The sequence below is a fragment of the Erinaceus europaeus genome, chromosome 12 (genome assembly GCF_950295315.1).
Source record: "Erinaceus europaeus chromosome 12, mEriEur2.1, whole genome shotgun sequence".
Lineage (NCBI taxonomy): Eukaryota > Metazoa > Chordata > Mammalia > Eulipotyphla > Erinaceidae > Erinaceus > Erinaceus europaeus.
Window position 1 is genome coordinate 101,660,461 of NC_080173.1, and position 18,213 is coordinate 101,678,673.

At 52.0% G+C, this 18,213-nt stretch overlaps 1 protein-coding gene across 2 annotated transcripts in view; it reads left to right on the top strand.

Moving 5' to 3' along the window:
* The window catches only part of ZNF445 (zinc finger protein 445), a 286,584-nt gene extending 268,580 nt beyond the window's left edge, over positions 1-18,004 (top strand). For both annotated transcript variants that reach the window (XM_060204850.1, XM_060204851.1), the window contains exon 7: positions 17,990-18,004. The gene's annotated coding sequence lies outside the window, so the exon portion shown is untranslated. The remainder of the gene's footprint in view (positions 1-17,989) is intronic.
* The last annotated feature ends 209 nt before the right edge of the window (positions 18,005-18,213 follow it).

The window sequence follows — 18,213 nt, forward strand, 5'->3', positions numbered from 1 at the left end:
TGCACCCGGCTGTCCTGACCCCCGCAGCCTTCCTGGGGCTCCTGCAGGAGCCACGTGGCTCAGGGCTTCCCACACAGGCTCAGGGAACACGCCTCCTCACACCAGCCTCCCCGCATTCACCCGCTCCTCTCAGATGCGGATGCCCTCAGCTCTGCACAGCCCTTGTCCTCTGGACGCCTGTGCTGCTTCTAGGAGGTGGCATGCATGTGCAGATCTGACACTGCCCAGGGCGGAGTATTCGACCCACTGGACATTTCACCCGGTGAGAGGGGACAGAGGAGCGTCTTGCTGTTGGAGGAGCTGCTTGCCTCCCTTGGCTACCCAGCCACTGACCTCCAGCCGTCTGTCTGCGGCCTGCTAGGCCTCCTAGTAGAGCCTGACATCAATGCCAGGCCGGACACTTCCTGTTTGCCATTGCGCGGAATGCCACGTGAACAAGGACGGCACTGCTGCTCTTCCGATTGCTCACTTTAGTAAAGTAGAGGAATTAAAACACGAAAATACAGAAAGTGGAGATTTGGAAGGGACAGTTAGCTCCCCCAGAGCCGCAGGGAGAAGCGGCAGGTGCAGCATGGCAGTGTGAGCCCAGGGCCGCCGGCTTCCGGCCACCAGGAGACGCAGTGAGCCGTCGTCACTGCCCGGCACCCGGTCAGGTCGGGTCAGGTCAGGCAGGGTGCCCTCCAGAGGCGGCCCTCACCCGGCACTTCCTCGGTTACCGCGTCCTCTGGCCAGGTCTGGTAGTCATGTTAGTTACAGCTAGACCAAATGTAGTGTTCCCTCCTTCCTTCCTTCCTTCCTTCCTCCCTCCCTTCCTCCCTTCCCTCCTTCCTTTTTTAGGGAAGGAGGAGACAGTCTAGAAAAATAAAAATATCCCCCCCAAAAATCCAAAGTGAGGAAATTCTAGAACCCCATGTGTCCCAGCGATCAGAAAACCTTACGCACGCAAGACCGTTGCACAAACCTTGAGGCAGTTTTGCAGATTCCTCAAACAGACGGGGGTTTGCGACTAGAGTCAGGCTATTTGCAAGCTGGGCAGCGCCGACCTCTGGCCTCCATGGTTGGGGGCCCACGGGACCACCCCTGCGTACACCCTGGGGAGAACCCTGCTGGGGGGCAGTCCGTCCAGCTAACCTGGCACATTGCAAGGTCTCTGCACGTTGCTCGCGGGGTAAGGCAGCCTGGACGCCCTGCACAGGCTCCTGCCACACCCGCCGTCGGATGCCTGGCCCTGCTCGGGCCCCCACCCAGCTCGGCACAGCCCCTCCGGCCACGGGCTGCTGCATCTGAGCTGCCCTCAGGAGGAAGGTAAAGGCAGAAGACGAAACGCACCGGCGTCTGGCAGGCTTCTCCGCGCCACGTGCTGCGGGAGCTCTATTAGGTCATAAAACCCGCTTTTGCCAGAATGCTGCTGCGCACCCAGGAGGAGCTAATCTCTTCTTTCCCTACGGTGTGATTTTTGGTGTCCTCGTTTGTTTCTTTTTTTCCTGTTATTTTCCTTTTCTTTTTAAAGCTGAATCCAAGTTTCTAGGTCCCTTTCCTCTGGTGGCTCTCGGATCGTTCTCAGTGCCGCAGTCCTGCCCGAGAGGGGGCATGTGCTGGGCCCCTCGACTCCACAGGCCTTACTGGAGACCCTGCTCAGACTCAGGAGACCTGCTTCCAACTCGGCTCTTGGGGTCCTGCCTTTCTGATTCCTCACTGAACTACCAGATGCTTCCAGGTTGCCGAGGCCCCCCGCCCCTTTTGTATTTTTATTTTTCCATGTGGTCATCTCGGTTTCCAGACTTTTTGCAGGTGTGTGTGGGGTGCTTATGGGGAAGCAAACTCCCACAAGCAGTTTTCAGAAGTGGCTGAGACGTGAGGCGCTAAGCACTTGCAGAAGGGCCGTCTGCTCCTAGGCGGCTCTTGAGTAAGGCTCCTTGTTACTATCTGCAATGAAGCAAAAATGCAGTGAAACCTTGTTGTTCCACATGTAAAAAAAAAAAAAAACACCCTCACAAGGGTTTAAGGAACTCTAGTACATGGGAACTTGGCTTAAAAAAGAAAATTAGAAGGAAAACTCCCTGGATATGTTGGTTGTCACGGAAAAGGCCCATGTGTTTGGGGCACGGCTCCTGTCTGGGACACGCTTATCTGCCTGTGGCTGTAAAGGGTCTTTTGAAAAAGTAGCCCCCCCCCCGGGGGGCCCCAGGAGACACTGACCAGAGGAGGGTTAAGACACTTGGACAGTAGGAGGGTCATTTCCTGACCTTGTGTGTGACAAACGCAGGTGAGTAAGTGAACGAGGCAGTGTCAGCTCCTTTCTCTCTCAGAGCCTCAGCTCCTGGATGGAGCCCTGGGGGTGGCTGCCGGCCTTGTCTGTCCTGTGCCTGTCCAGGCCTCTGGGACAGGCTGTCTCTCGGGCCCTGAGCACAGGGACTGTGGAGGGCGCCCTGGGCTCCAGCACCCTGCGTCAGGTGGCTGCCCTGCCTCCTGGCAGCCCGCTCATCTCCAGAATCCTGGGTTTCCATTGCCTGAGGAGAAAGGACACCGGAAGCTTGACCAAGCAGTCTTGCTCAGGAAGTCACGCTGTGCTTGGGGAGCTTGGGGAGCACTCACGTTGTGTTGGAAGGTGTATCTCCTGTACTCCATACAGTCTGGGTAGAGACCGCCTGGCCGGCCATTATTCAGAGAGCACCAGGAAGACTAAGGGACAATCACAAGTCAAGACCTAGCTTGGGCGGGGGGTGGGGGGGGTGGGGGGGTGGGAGCAGTGGTCTCATGAAGAGTCCTCTCCTCAGACTCTAGACCTAGGCATGGCGTTGAAAGGTCCACAGACTGCAAAAGCTGAATAAGGGTAAGAGACTGGCAGACTTTAACGATGACTCTTTAGTCACTATCAGGCCACCCCATCAGCTGGGGCCCTAGTCGGGGAGTCCGGAGATTACCAAACAGACATGATGGGCTTAGACCTCGAATAGACCCCTCTCTCCATTGTTACTGGTCATCTCTATCAGGAACAACACAATAGACCCCTCTGTGGGCCCCCATAGGACCTTGCCCTCAACTTGGATCAACAATGATAGAGAATGTTCCATCCTCCGAAGGGAGGCTGGACAACATACTGTATGCTCCACCTGAGGAAGATGAGTCCTGATATTGGGGCAGCTTGGAATGTTCCTACTCATGACCACAGAATGTGAGCTCAGACCTACAGGGATGCAGAGGTCACACAGGCTCCTAAGCTGAATATGGGCCCCAGATCACATCAAATCGACGGGGTTTACAGTCAACAATATTTATACCCCTTTCCCATATTAGGGAGCTACTCTCTTCCCTGACCCAGCTTTCTGGTCCTTTTCCAGCCATGACATTACCTCCCAGACAGTAACTTGGATCCACCTGCATATCAGATTTCAGGCTCAGGGGAAAAAAGAAAAGGAAACAAACAAACAAACTAGTATGGCCACAGGCCCTTTGGAATATAACTAAAATATGCCTACTAGCTATCTACAAACTGGAGGACCCCCCCAACTTTTCACAAGTCTTCTTCTGCACTATTCCAGCCTTTAGGTCCATGATTGGTCAACAATTTGTTTGGCTTTGTATGTTAACTCTCTTTTCAGCCACCAGGTTCCAGATGCTACCATGATGCTGACCAGACTTCCCTGGACAGACAACCCCACCAATGTGTCCTGGAGCTCTGCTTCCCCAGAGCCCTGCCCCACCCGTCAACACCCATGCTCAGCGGGGAAGCAATGACAGAAGACAGACCTTCCACCTTCTGCTCCCACAATGACCTTGGGTCCATACTCCCAGGGGATAAAGAATAGGAAAGCTGTCAGGGGAGGGGATGGGATATAGAGTTCTGGTGGTGGGAACTGTGTGGAGTTGAACCCCTCTTATCCTATGGTTTAGTCTGTGTTTCCTTTTTATAAATAAAAATTAAAAAAAATAAAGGTCCACAGAAACATGGTTCTAAAATTCATTGTGTGATTATGTGTTGGTGCGTTTGAGTGGGAAATAAATACTTGCACCAACAGTCCTGTGATTTTGCTCTGAGTCAGGCACTTGGGAAACCCAGGGCACTTTCAGCACTGAAAGATGGCATTGTGGCAAGGGGTCTGCCACACAGAGGACAAGAGGACATGCCCCTGCCACCAGCATGGGCATGGGAGGGGGTGGCATGGGAGGGGGTGGCATGGGCCTAGTGTGCAGCCTGACCCCCAGAGCCATCACACTTGTGATCTTGCTCAGTTAGCAGCCTGGTGGCCTGGCCACTGCCCCAGCTCAGCCTGTGCCTTGGCTTCCTTCCACTAGAATGCAAGCAACAGCACCCCACACCTCAGAACCAGAGGACTCGTCTCCTCCCACAGCTGGGGCCAACTCGGAACCCATCACATGACGCACAGAGCACCTGCTGACCTGTCGGTACTGCTGAGGCTCTTTCTCCATCCATCACCCACCCACCCATCCATACATCCACCCATCCATCCATACATCCACCCACCCATCCATACATCCACCCACCACCCATACATCCACCCATACATCCACCCATCACCCATCCATCCACCCATACATCCACCCACCCACCCATCCATCCATCCACCCACCCACCCACCCATACATCCACCCACCCATCCACCCATCACCCATCCATCCATCCATACATCCACCCACCCACCCATCCATCCATCCACCCATCCACCCACCCACCCATCCATCCATCCACCCATCCATCCATCCATCCATCCATCCATCCATCCACCCACCCATCCACCCATCCATCCACCCATCCATCCATCCACCCACCCACCCATCCATCCACCCATCCATACATCCACCCACCCATCCATCCACCCATCACCCATCCATCCATCCATACATCCACCCACCCATCCATACATCCACCCACTCATCTATCCATCCATCCATCCATCCATCCATCCATCCACCCACCCATCCACCCATCCATCTATCCATCCATCCACCCACCCACCCACCCATCCACACCCATCCATCCATCCACCCACCCATCCATCCACCCATACATCCACCCACCCATCCACCCACCCATCCATCCACCCACCCACCCACCCACCCATCCATCCATCCATCCATCCATCCATCCATCCATCCATCCATCCAGCTACCCACCCATCCATCCATCCACCCATCCATTCTTGTTCTGGACACAGCCGGGGTAACCAGCTCACTCTTCATTCTGCAAAAGATGTCCCCCAAATGGTCACACTCAGCAAAGGGCTTGGCTGAATCTCACAAACACATTGAGCAGAGATGGTCTCCGGGCTGATGAGCTGTGGTGAGGGTGTGTGTGTGTGTGTGTGTGTGTGTGTGTGTGTGTGTGTGTGTGTGTGTGTAGGACACTGGTGGGGACTCTGCCAGCTGCTGGGCTCTTTTCTGCATGTGTTCTCTTCAAGAGAAGCGACAGGGCACAGCCAAAACTGTCACAGCACCTTGAGCACCTCTTAGTTCTCCTTGGATGCAATGCTTCTAGTGACAAGCATCTGTGGGCATTGCCAGCACAGGTGTCAGGAAAGGAGAGAGTTTCCTGTTTCAGCACCGGAGCACTCTCAAGCTTTTCTCCCCCTGACGGTCCTCTCCTCCATCCCATATGAGAGGGAGAAGGGAGAGAGAGAGATACCGACTCACCATAGATGGGACAATGAAGCAGTGCTCCAGACAGTACCAAGCCCAGACCCTGTTCTCCGTCTGTCCATTAGCTCTTGAGGCAACAACTGCTAACCTACAGACTCAGGAGAGGAGGGTCCTCTCAAAGGAAGCAGAAGATGCATCTGACCTCCTTCAGTCCCCTGTCACTGAGAAGTCCTAACACGGCAGGGACATGAGGTGACAGGAAGCGGACCTGAGAATTATCCTCTCTGTGCAGATGGGGAGAGCAGGGACACCCGAGTGTTGTATGCTTTACATTGGGTTCTAGTTCTCCCCCACCAAGAGAATTAGATCAGTCCAGTTAATTTCGTGGGCCCCCTTGGCCCCGCCCCTAGGGACCCTGCCAGAGTTCGGGAGTGCCAGAGTTGGAGAGTTCCTGAGTTCCTGAGTTCGAGAGTAAGGGAGAGTGCTTGTGCCACCGCAAAGAGACAGCAGAGTTCTGTTTGGTGATTAGTTTGTCTTAGTTTATGAATCGTTGTTCCTGAATAAAGAAATACAGCTTCCCTGCCCAGCCGTTGTCTCCACGTCTCTGTTCACCACCGCAAAGCCAACCCGCCCGGCTAGAGCTTCCGAATTTTTAACAACACCCGAGGCTCTCAGCAAAGGCTTCTGGGAGCAGCCTGGGATCTTCAGTGAACACAGCAAAGGCTTCTGGGAGCAGCCTGGGATCTTCAGTGAAGACCGCAGACGGGCCGGGGGCAGACATAGTGTGGCATGGTCTGCCGCTTCCCTCCAAAGTGGATTTTGTGTCACAGTAAGATTCCTACGTGACTGGACACTTTTCAGGTCTGGGAAAGCTGTCATCACTTAGTTAAAGAAACGTGACATTCTTGGATCCCACCAGATTCATCCCAAAGAGGAGTGACCGATGGATACTCCGGGGCCAGAGGAGAAGACACTGAGTCTCACTCAGGCCACTGCACCTGCTCCGCCCTGGAAGCCACACGTGTGTCCACCCAGTGGCCCCAGGACCACTCACATCAGATAGGCCACTCAGGGGCAGCACCCACACCAGCACACCCAGCCCTTAAGCGTCGCCGTCACAGTGCTCCTCCCACCGGCTGGCGTCCCCTCACACACTTCTCAGGTCCCTGAGTGTTGGTATGCATGAGACCCCTTCTGTTTCATTTGGTTTAAATCCCCCCTGCTTAACACTATTCTATTTACATAACCACTTCATTCTATTTATATAACCGCTGTTAACAAGCACTTCCCTCCAGGGCATTGGTTCAATCCCCACTGTTTCATGATATGTTTTTGCTCCACCCCCCCTCCTTGTCACACTCTGATTGTCACCAGTCACTTTTCTCTCCACCCTCTCTATGTCACACCCTGTTTCCACCCTACTTGTCAAGTATATATAAAGACAGCATTGTGAGTTTTAGAGTACTTTACCTTTAGTTTAGCTTAGCTCGGCTTAGATTGTGCTGCGTCCTGCATGAATAAAGAGATACTGCCTACAGCTCAACTATGAGTCCCTGGTCGTCTGTTACCTGCCCGTGAAGCCAGCCCGGAGAAAACAACCTAACCCGTCGAAAACGACATATGGCGCCCAACGTGGGGCCAGACCTGCGCAACTCCCAGATAAGTGAAGACTTTGCCTACCTATGCACTATGGTCTTCTCTTCTACTTACGAAGAGGTTTGCCAAAGCCTCTACTGTTTCATTATGAGACAGTTTCTCTGTCTCTGGAACATTTTACTCTGGGCCACACTTCGGTTCCCTCACCGGGAACTTTGGTTTCTTATGACCAGGATCATAGAGCTTGGGAGATGCACGGAGATTTCTCCTTGGACTTTCTGGATTCCCTCTCCCATGTTTCCTGAGGAAAAGGACTACATTTTGCTCCGGGCCACAGTTTGGTTCTTTATGACCGTGATCGTAGACCTTGGGATATGCATGGGGATTTCCCCTGGAACTTTCTGGACTTCTTCTCGAATGTTTCCCGTGGAGAAGGACTACTCTAATTTGAAGAACATTCTCGAGTACCCTGGCAGTTCCCAAGTATGGAGACATGTGGTTAGTTCTACTCTCCTGATTAGATTCTTTCTTCAATGGGAAGACGCTTTTAAAAATGGGTGCCTGAAGCAATCCAGCAGGAACAGTCAGAAACACCCTAAATGGAATTTTGAGGACCTTTTTGGACTAGGTCGCCCTCCGGGGATTCTTAATCCTACATGGTGAGATCTTGATAATCTGGTTCAAGTTGCGTTTCATAAGAGAATGATTTGAATGACTGAATTTTTGTTTGACATTGACTTAAAAAAAAAAAATGCTGGACGCAGCCATGATTTCTAGAGACATCCAGAAACAATCCAAAAAATTGTTTTTTTCCTCTTTTGATTTCTCTTTTACGTCTTGACATGAATCTGAAACGTTTAATCCTGAAAACTGTATGAGTTATGGGTGGGGCAGATAGTGCAATGATTATGTTAATTATTCTCATGCCTAAGGCTTTTAACCGTGGTTCTTCTGTTTACCTTTCCACATTTTATTGAGTTTAAACTGTTTTAACAACCTTGAAATGATACTAGAAAGGACTTCCAATTATAATGGAGTTATCAATGATAGTAAACTTCTAATCTGCTACAAGTTTTGTTTGACAAGTAAGTGAATTTCAGCTGTCAAGTCTTCACATGAAAAAGCATCTACTCAAATGGAATTCCCGGAAATCCATTTGGACCCCTGTTCTCTGACATCGCCCCCGGAAACCAATAATGTGACCTGGCACGACCTGAAGAAACAGATTCACAGACTCGAAAGCTCACTCTCTACAGAAAAGCAGAATTCTGGTGGCCAACATTCCCCATCGAGACAGACGTGCAGCGTTTCATCCTCCGGCATTTTCTTCTGTGGTCAGCTACTTTGGACTGACACCTCCATCGGACTTACTGGTACACACTGCTGTGTTTCTCAAAGACTAACTTCAGCCAATTGCCTTGAAACTTTATAGACCATGTCCCCTCGCCTGCAGGCTCTGTCCCAGAGGCAGAAAACTCCCCCTCCTTATTAGGTTATGCCCACAGAGGCATGAAGCGCCCCAAGAGGCAAGAGATGCCCATAGAGGCAGGAAACGCCCTTTGAGGCAAGAGATGCCCCCAGAGGCATGAAGCGTTCCCAGAGGCAAGAAATGCCCTTTCGCCTGCTAGGCCTTGCCCTTTGAGGCAAGAAAAGCTCCACTTGGCATCACACTGGTTATTGCTACTCGCCTATTTTGTTTTCCATGTCTTATGCCAGTTCTTTTGAAAACGCCTGTACGATATACGTTTCTGTTCACCCCACAATGGCCATTAGTTAAAAAGAAAGGGGGAATTGTTGGTATGCATGAGACCCCTTCTGTTTCATTTGGTTTAAATCCCCCCTGCTTAACACTATTCTATTTACATAACCACTTCATTCTATTTATATAACCGCTGTTAACAAGCACTTCCCTCCAGGGCATTGGTTCAATCCCCACTGTTTCATGATATGTTTTTGCTCCACCCCCCCTCCTTGTCACACTCTGATTGTCACCAGTCACTTTTCTCTCCACCCTCTCTATGTCACACCCTGTTTCCACCCTACTTGTCAAGTATATATAAAGACAGCATTGTGAGTTTTAGAGTACTTTACCTTTAGTTTAGCTTAGCTCGGCTTAGATTGTGCTGCGTCCTGCATGAATAAAGAGATACTGCCTACAGCTCAACTATGAGTCCCTGGTCGTCTGTTACCTGCCCGTGAAGCCAGCCCGGAGAAAACAACCTAACCCGTCGAAAACGACACCTGAGGTGCTCGTCCCGCAGCAGGGAGTCAGCAGCTCTCGGGGTGGCACGGAGCACGCACAAGACACTCGTTCCAACACCCCCGTCTTCCTGACTCAGATTCCTTCCTCAACAGCCAGGAACGTTCTAGGATCTCAGTGAATGGAGAATCCGGGTCCAACACTCAGCCCACCAACACAGCAACGTGTCAGAGCCCCTTCCAGAAATGGAAGCTGACACGCTGAATCCAGACTCCGCTGCTTTCTCATCAGCCCGAGGCCCTCTGAGTCCATCTCCACACATTCTTCGGACTTTAAAAAAAAGTCTTAGCTGTTGGGAGTAACTCTCCTGGTTCTCTCCACTCTGCCCACAGCAGCGGGTGTGCCCCAGGCTGAGCAGGGCTCCTGACTCAAGGGTCTTTCTGGTCCCCCACTTAGCACCACTTAGCCCAGAGATGCGGATTCCCCCCTAGAAGTGAGACTTGCTGACAGAGATGCTCTGTTCTGCTTCGGTATCATGCTAGAGGTTTTACTTTGCTTTTGGAAGGGAAAGACTCCTTCTATCATGAAAGGGTCCCAGAGAAATGAACACGAGAAAATGCTCTGGAGTTCTCTGCCCTCAGGATTGCTTGTTGAACGGTTCTTACAGGACGGGACTCACAGCTCCCTTCCCAGCACTGGGAACGCCTGCCTTTCTGCTTCTTCCGAGCACTGCACTGCAAGAACCTGAATTGTTATCAAAGACAGGCTAGTATGCAGGTCCGCTGAGGAGGCTGGAGCTGGCTGGCTATGCCAGAAGCTTCTGGAATGTCTCTGTTGCCATCAGTCATCACCTTTAACCAGCCTGCAGGTGCTGGGTGGGCCGAGCCTTATGCTGTGACACAGAGGCAGGGAGGTCCATCCCATTTCCCAGGAGGAGAAACGTCAGCTAGGCTTCCCCTGGGCACCTCCCCCAGTCACCTTGGGTTAGGGTTCCAAGTCATTGTCAGATAAATGCAAATAAAGATGAGATCCCACTTCACTCCTGTGAGAATGTCACACATCCGAAAATGTAGCAGCAACAAATGCTGGAGAGGTTGTGGGGACAAAGAACCCTCCTGCACTGCTGGTGGGAATGTAAATGGGTCCAACCTCTGTGGAGAGCAGTCTGGAGAACTCTCAGAAGGCAAGAAGTGGACCTGCCCTATGACCCTGCAATTCCTCTCCTGGGGATAGATCCTAAGGAACTCAACACACCCATCCAAAAAGATCTGTGTACACATATGTTCTTGGCAGCACAATTTGTAATAGCCAAAACCTGGAAGCAACCCAGGTGTCCAACAGCAGATGAGTGGCTGAGCAGGTTGTGGTCTAGATACACAATGGAATACTACTCAGCTATTAAAAATGGTGAATTCACCATTTTCAGCTTATCTTGGATGGAGCTTGAAGGAATCATGTTAAGTGAAGTAAGTCAGAAACAGAAAGATGAATATGGGATGATTTCACTCACAGGCAGGAGTTGAAAAACAAGATCAGAAGAGAAAACACAAGTAGAACCTGAACTAGAATTGGCGTATTGCACCAAAGTAAAAGACTCTGGGGTGTGGGGGGGAGAATACTGGTCCAAAAAGGATGACAGAGGCCTAGTGGGGGTTGTATTGTTATGTGGAAAACTGAGAAATGTTATGCATGTACAAACTATCACATTTACTGTCGAATGTAAAACATTAATTCCCCAATAAAGAAATAAAAAAAAAAAAGAGTTTCTTTCGGAGTCAATGTCTAAGGAAACTGGGCTGGACCATCTAAAAGTGAATCAGAAGAAAACTGGAAAACCATGTCATTGTCACAGTGTCAGCCTGATAAGTTCCCTCGCAGAACTGAAGCAAGAGCAGCCCACACTGCTGGAGTCTGAGCACAGACTGCCTTCTCAGGCCTCTGGACAGCCTCACGGCCATCACCCCAACAGCACTCAGCAACTCTCAGTCAAAAGCTCCTATCTCAAGCAACAGCCCCCACCCCACCCCAAGCTCCAAGACAGGATAGCAGTCAAACACCCGCAGGCCCTTCGTGAAGAAGACAAAAGCTTTACCCTGGGGTGAGAGAATTCAGCCAGCAGAGTCCAGCTCACTAGGGACTGAAGCAGAGTTGCATGTCCGGGGAAATGAGAGAACTTGGCTCAGCCTGGGGCGTTTGCAGCCTCTGGGTGTCCGTCAGGCTGGAAGGGAGGGGAGGGGGACGAACCTGGCCGTCCCACTGCGGCCATCCCAGCGGCACCAGCTGCTCAGATCCCAGCAGCCAGACCCCCCACCCCCACGTCTACACAACAGACTGCCAGACAACGCCCAGAAACCCTCAGCGGGGGCAATCCCACCAAGCTGAAGCAGAACAAAGGTCGCAGTGGCCGGGCGTCCTGTTTCTGGTGTTGGTTCACGTTTGACTTAGTGTACCTGGGACCTAGTGGGTCAGGAGGGTGTCATCTGCCAGCCCCCCTGCACACACACAGTCCCTCAGTTCTTGCAGGCAGGAGGAAATCTGCAGGCTGCAGGTATCATTAGCTGACACCCATCAAAACACTCTCCATTGTTCGCAGACACCAGCGGCCTGCCGAGAGAGGTGGCGATGACTTGGCATTTCACCCCAATCTGTATCGGAGACTCACTGACAAAACACACTGGGTGGGAGAATTGCCGACATGGGAACGGAACTCCGTTTACGTCCCGCCCCAGGTTTTTCATTCCTCCCCTCGTCCTCCCCAGTCTCCCGCCCCACCTTCATCCATGCAGCCTTATCGCTGGATTTTCCTGCGTGAACTGAGCAGTGCCTGTGAAATTGCGATCGGCAGCAGCTGAGAGCCAGAACAAAACACTCACAGAGCCCCAGCAAGCTCAGCCTTCAGCATGGTGCTGGTGGTGACATCTCTCTGGACCCTTCACCTGCAGGCCTGGGGAGCCCTGCGTGACTGGAGAGACTGTCACCCACTGCCACTGGACCCAAGGCTGATGCCACCCTTCTTCTTCTAGCGTTCGCCCTTCTTCCATAGCCAGTCCACAGCGTCAGGTGGAGCCTGATGTCAAGTTTCGAGACCTCCTTTGAATCTGGAGAGGTGGCAGTCGTTGACTATGTGGGTCATAGTCTCCACCCTAATGGAAGCTGTCACCTGTGAGGGGCACGACCGTCTCTGCTGAATTTTTACTTTAGGGGCCAGTGTTGCTTGCCATTTCAGATAATTTTCTTTGGCTTCTTAAGTTTCTGCTCTTTTCTTTTTTTAAACCAGAGCCCTGCTCAGCTTTGGCTGATGGTGGTGTAGGGGGATTGAACCTGGGACCTCAGCTGCTTCAGGCATGAGAGTTTGTTTGCTTGACCATTATGCTGTCTTTTCCCCACCCAAGTTTCTGCTTTTATCTCTCAGGACACTTGTACATAGCATCAAAAAATTAAAGGCATTTAAGTCTCTTACAGACGCAAACTTCATATCCCCCATTACAGCTTGTGTGGAGACCCAGGAGCTTGGGATTTGTCATTGTAAGACTCTGTTTAAAAGGACGGTGTCTGAGTGAGTGTGTGGGCTAGCGACAGGCATCCTGTGTGGTATACAAGAGGCCTTCTCCCTCCTCCCTCCCTCCCTCCCTTCCTCCCTTCCTCCATTCCTCCCTTCCTCTTTCTTTCTTTCTTTCTTTCTTTCTTTCTTTCTTTCTCTCTCTTTCTTTCTCTTTCTTCCTTCCTTCCTTCCTTCCTTCCTTCCTTCCTTCCTTCCTTCCTTTTTTTTTTTGCCCCCAGGGTTATTGCTGGGGCTCAGTGCCTGCACCATGAATCCACTGCTCCTGGAGGCCTTCCCCCCACCTTTGCTGCCCTTGTTGCTGTAGCCTTGTTGTGGTTATTTTTGTTGTTGTTGATGTAGTTCGTTGTTGGATAGGACAGAGAGAAATGGAGAGAGGAGGGGAAGACAGAGAGGGGGAGAGAAAGACAGACACCTGCAGACCTGCTTCACCGCCTGTGAAGCGACTCCCCTGCAGGTGGGGAGCTGGGGATTCGAACCGGGATCCTTCCGCCGGTCCCTGTGCTTTGTGCCACGTGAGCTTAACCCGCTGCGCCACCGCCCGCCCCCCCTTTCTTCCTTTTTCTTTCCTTTCTCTCTTTCCCTCCCTCCCTCCCTCCCTCCCTCCCTCCCTCCCTCCCTCCCTTCCCTTCCTTCCTCCTGCTGCTAGTGCACTGCACTTTCTCCTCTAGGCTTTGGGGCATCCCAGGTGCACAAAGGGGGAATCTTGGCTTTGCTCTGTTGACCTAGGCGAGGGCTATCTGGCCGAAGTCTCTGGGGGAGGGTGGCACAGGGCAAGAGGGGCCTCCACTCGCCCATCTTGGCTGGAGACAGAGACCCTGTTAACTGGGTCCCTGCAGCAGTGACAGGCGCTCTCAGCAGGCTGAGCCACTGTCTGGCCTTCCTCTGCGTCCGTCTTTCTGGCAGTCTCAAGCCATAAATGTCAATAGTTTCCCATTTCAGGTGAGAGGACAAACGTAAAGAGAGTGAGAGCTTCCCCAAAGATAAATGCAAACTAAATGAAAATTAATTAAATCGTATCCTATTGTGATTAAAAACAAACCAGTACTGTGTTGATCTCGTTCTCCCAGCAGGCCTCTGCTGCTGCCTGGGAGCTTGGGAGCAGGAAGTGGGGTGCAGAGGAGGGAAGGCGCCACGCTCCCAGTCTCTCTGCCCTTCTCCCCTGGGGGTTCTCTCCCCACCCAAGCTGGAGGCACCAAGGGGGTGGAGGCCCCACGAGGGCTGACACACAGCCCCCTCCCCCGGGTCTGTGCCAGAGTGACAATCCCAGGAATCTTGGCCTTTGTGAGGCAGAGGCATGGGGGTGGGAGCTTCTGGACTGTAGAGTTCCGGTGGCAGCACTGGCCTCACCCCTGCCCACCTCCCTCAGCTGCCTTCACCGCCTTCCACGCGCTGCCTCCTGTCAGGTCTCAGTGAGAGCAGGTGTCTCATGAAGGGCAGATGCAAGGTGTTCTGTCCTACGGGGAACTCTACTGCCAGCCTGAGGGAGAGGAGTCCGTTCTGAGGGCTGAGAGCTGTTACCCACTATGCCCCGCACACACGCAGCCCCTTCCGGCCTCTCCTGCCCAACCTAGGGCTTCCATGCAGGCAGGCACACCTCCGTAGTCCAAGGACATGACCTTTCGGAAGGATATGAAAAATCCTCCCCAGACCAAATCAAATCGATGGGGTTTACAGTCAACAACATTTATACCCCTTCCCCGTATTAGGTATTAGCTGCTCTCTTCCCTGATCCAGCTCTGGTCCTTTCCCAGCCGTGACATCACCTCCCCAGACAATAACTTGGATCCACCTGCATATCAGGTTTCTGGCTCAGGGGGAAAAAATAACAACTAGTATAGCCACAGGCCCTTTGGAATATAACTAAATATGCCTACTAGCCCCTGGCTCCCCAGCCGCAGGGGAGTCGCTTCACAGGCGGTGAAGCAGGTCTGCAGGTGTCTGTCTTTCTCTCCCCCTCTCTGTCTCCCCTCCTCTCTCGATTTCTCACTGTCCTATCCAACAACGACGATGACATCAATAACCACAACAATAAAACCAACAACGATAAACAACAAGGGCAACAAAAGGGAAAAAAAATCACCTCCAGGAGCAGTGGATTCATTCATTCATGGAGGCAAAACAAACAGACAGACAAAATCCTCCCCACACAGTTCTTAGTCAGGACTTCAGTCTTCTTTACCTTTTGATGCAAAAGAAACTCCCAGCAGAGCAATTTGGACAGGGCCCCATCTGAGGGGCGGGTGTGTGGTGACTCACTGAGAGGGAGAACACTTTTCATCAACTCGCAGTATAGTTACAGCATGTCTTGAAAGTGTAAGTAAAATGGTAGCTAATTGAGATTTGCTGTACACAGTTCTGATTCTTTTTCGTATAAAATTAAACAGATAATGCTGCTAGTGTTCCCCTTAAACAAACTGAAAGTTTATTTTTTAAGGAGTTCTTTATTTTCATGAAAGTGAGAGAGGGACTGAGACTCAGCACTGGTGCATGGTGGTGTCAGAGATGAAACCGGGGGCCTCGGGCAGCACCTCGGGGTGCCACCAGGACACTGTCTCCCTGATGACTGAAAAGTTTTCTTTTTTCTTTTTTTTTGTACCAGAGCCCTGCTCAGCTCTGGCTGATGGTGGTGCAGGGGACTGAACCTGGGACTTTGGAGCCTCAGGCAGGAGAATCTCTTTACAGAACCCTTATGCTACCTACCCTCTGCCCTAGGAAGTTGTTTCTCAGTTTATCAATGGACTTCTCCTCTGTACCAGGACCCCAGGTTTGTTCTGCAAGTGTGCAGAGAGGCACACTTCCTGTAGGACACTGGTCAGTGTCCCTGTGGGCTCTGGCACCTCACACTTGCTTCTGGACCTGAGAGGAAGACGTAAAGTCTGCTGCTGGGGGGCTTGTGAGTCAAGGAGAGCAGAGTCCCTGCTGGCTGGGAAGGAGACCTCAGCACAGGCGTCCTGGGTCCCGGCTCCCAGCTCACCGGAACTCAGCACACAGGCGGCCCGAGGGCAGTCCAGAGGCAAAGTCCCTTGAGCCCAGAACTCCTCAAACCCACCGCCAGCCACGGAGACCCAAACTCTCGTCCTCGTCCAGCCCCACTGGATCTTGGGGGAACAGCTGCTACCAGGCACAGCCGCAAGCCCCTGCACTCCCCAGGCCCATGTGACCAGGATGCTGGCAGGCCCCAGAAGCTGAATGCCTGTGGCACAGAGGGACACATTCCCAAGTACAGAAGGATGGGGCGTACGGGTCCAAGGTGACCGGCACTACTGGGCAGCTTCTAGATCAAGGGACATGACTAGGGCCAGTGTTGATTCTGACGCAGCACCTGTCTGGCTTTGTCAGCACAGCAGTGACTTGTTAAGTCTGAACGGGATCACTGCGTGGACTTCTCTTCCCTGAAAACTTTCTAAAGATAACTTACGCTTCAGGAAAATGTGTGCGTTTGCGACAGGCAGGTGTGTGCTGCTGCTGGTGAGAATCACATGCTACAAGTGTGTGTGAGATGGGGGAGAAAGGACAGAGGCCCTAGTCTGGCCCAGCACAGAGGGGACCATTATGCGGTTACACACGTTTGCGATTTTGTTTGCACGGGGTCACGCTGTGGCTAGCAGGCAGAGTGCACACGTTACCCGTGCAAGGACACGGGTTCAAGACCCTGGTTCCCGCCCGCAGAAGGAAACGTCACAAACAGTGCTGCAAACATATCTCCCTTCCTATAAATAGATGAATCCATGTCATGAACAGTCCATTCGGGAATATTGTTTTTTTCATCTCCATCTCGAGACATGCCGTCAGTGCACACAAACAGCTGTGTCACTTTTTATGGTAACGTCGGCGCTCAAGACACGGACGTGGCACCACTGTCACTCTGTCGCGGTGTTTCTCTAAGCTCACGTGTGACACGCTCCCAGGATTCACTTTACGCGCAACACAAACTGTTTAATTTTCTGGGTTCTGCTGACAAACTGCCTTGAGAAGACAGATGATATTTTTATTTTCTATGAAACTGGGGGAAAAGATGGCTGACACTGTTCTTCCATGAGGGCCATGTGGTGCACTTACAGCGAGAATCACAATGGCCTCTGGCTTTCTAGCCAAGTCAGAAAAATGGAGACCTGTCAGGCAGCACTTCTGCTCCGGACCTTCCTGGGGGCTGCGGGGCTCGGGACGCCTACCCGTCACCCACATGCAGTCCCCGGCGAGCGCGAGCATACTGAGCATGCAGTGCCGGCCTGGATGCTGCCTACTTGACACTAAAATGCTTTCGTTCAAATGGCAGATGATCAGAAAGGATGCAGGCAAGAATATTTTCCTTGGCACGTGGCCTAAAGCTTCTAAATTTATGTATTCTATTTCTGCTGCATTCTCAGATTGGATTAGTTACTAGGCAACTGAAGTATTTAGTTTCATTTGCTAATAGTTAACATTTTATAGCAGATATGAACAATACTGCCAATGCACCCGGCCTCTGCTGGGTAGCAGTAATCACAGTTTCAATCTGTATGCACAGGTGCCCGTCCACACTCACGATTTATCTGAGTTATATGCACAGGAAAGGGTATCTATCTGAATACACACACACACACACACACACACACACACACACACACACACACACATTTTGTTGTGTGTGATTTTCTTGATAAGCTCTCTGCATGTGGCATTAGGAACACTCGACTAGGCTTCTCATTTCAAATAGTAGAATAAGCATATGGCTTCTTTCCTTGACCAAAGAAAGCAGATAAATCCCTCATAGTACATACCCCCAGGTACATATCGAAGCATTTCTGGAAGACAGAGACAGCTAAAGCATATGGATGGGAAATGACACCCCAAATAAGGAGTATGTTTGGATAAAGTAAGACAGTCTTCCCAGTTGGGTGCAGAGAAGGACCTAGTTGTGAGAGCGGACAGACCTAGGACACGTAGACCCCACGCACCCAGGCCAGCCCCAGCTTGACCTGCGGTGAGGGAGAGGCTGCCTTCCTGGTGACTGGGGGCCTTCCCCCTGAGAGGAACAGGCATCTGCAGCAGAGTGAGGGCCAGGGCCAGTGGGCCGGCAGAGGAGACAGTTCCCTCCAGAAAGCCTCCTCACGAGGCCTCCAGAATGCCGGCGACTGGCCTTGGGATCTGAAGTTGAGTCTGCCATGATGCCTGTCACTCCACTGTCCTCCCTACACAGAGGAGGCCTGAAACGGGAAGTGAGGGAAACACCAGAGTCAAGTGCAGAGAACACAGCTCACACACTCGCTCCCGTATT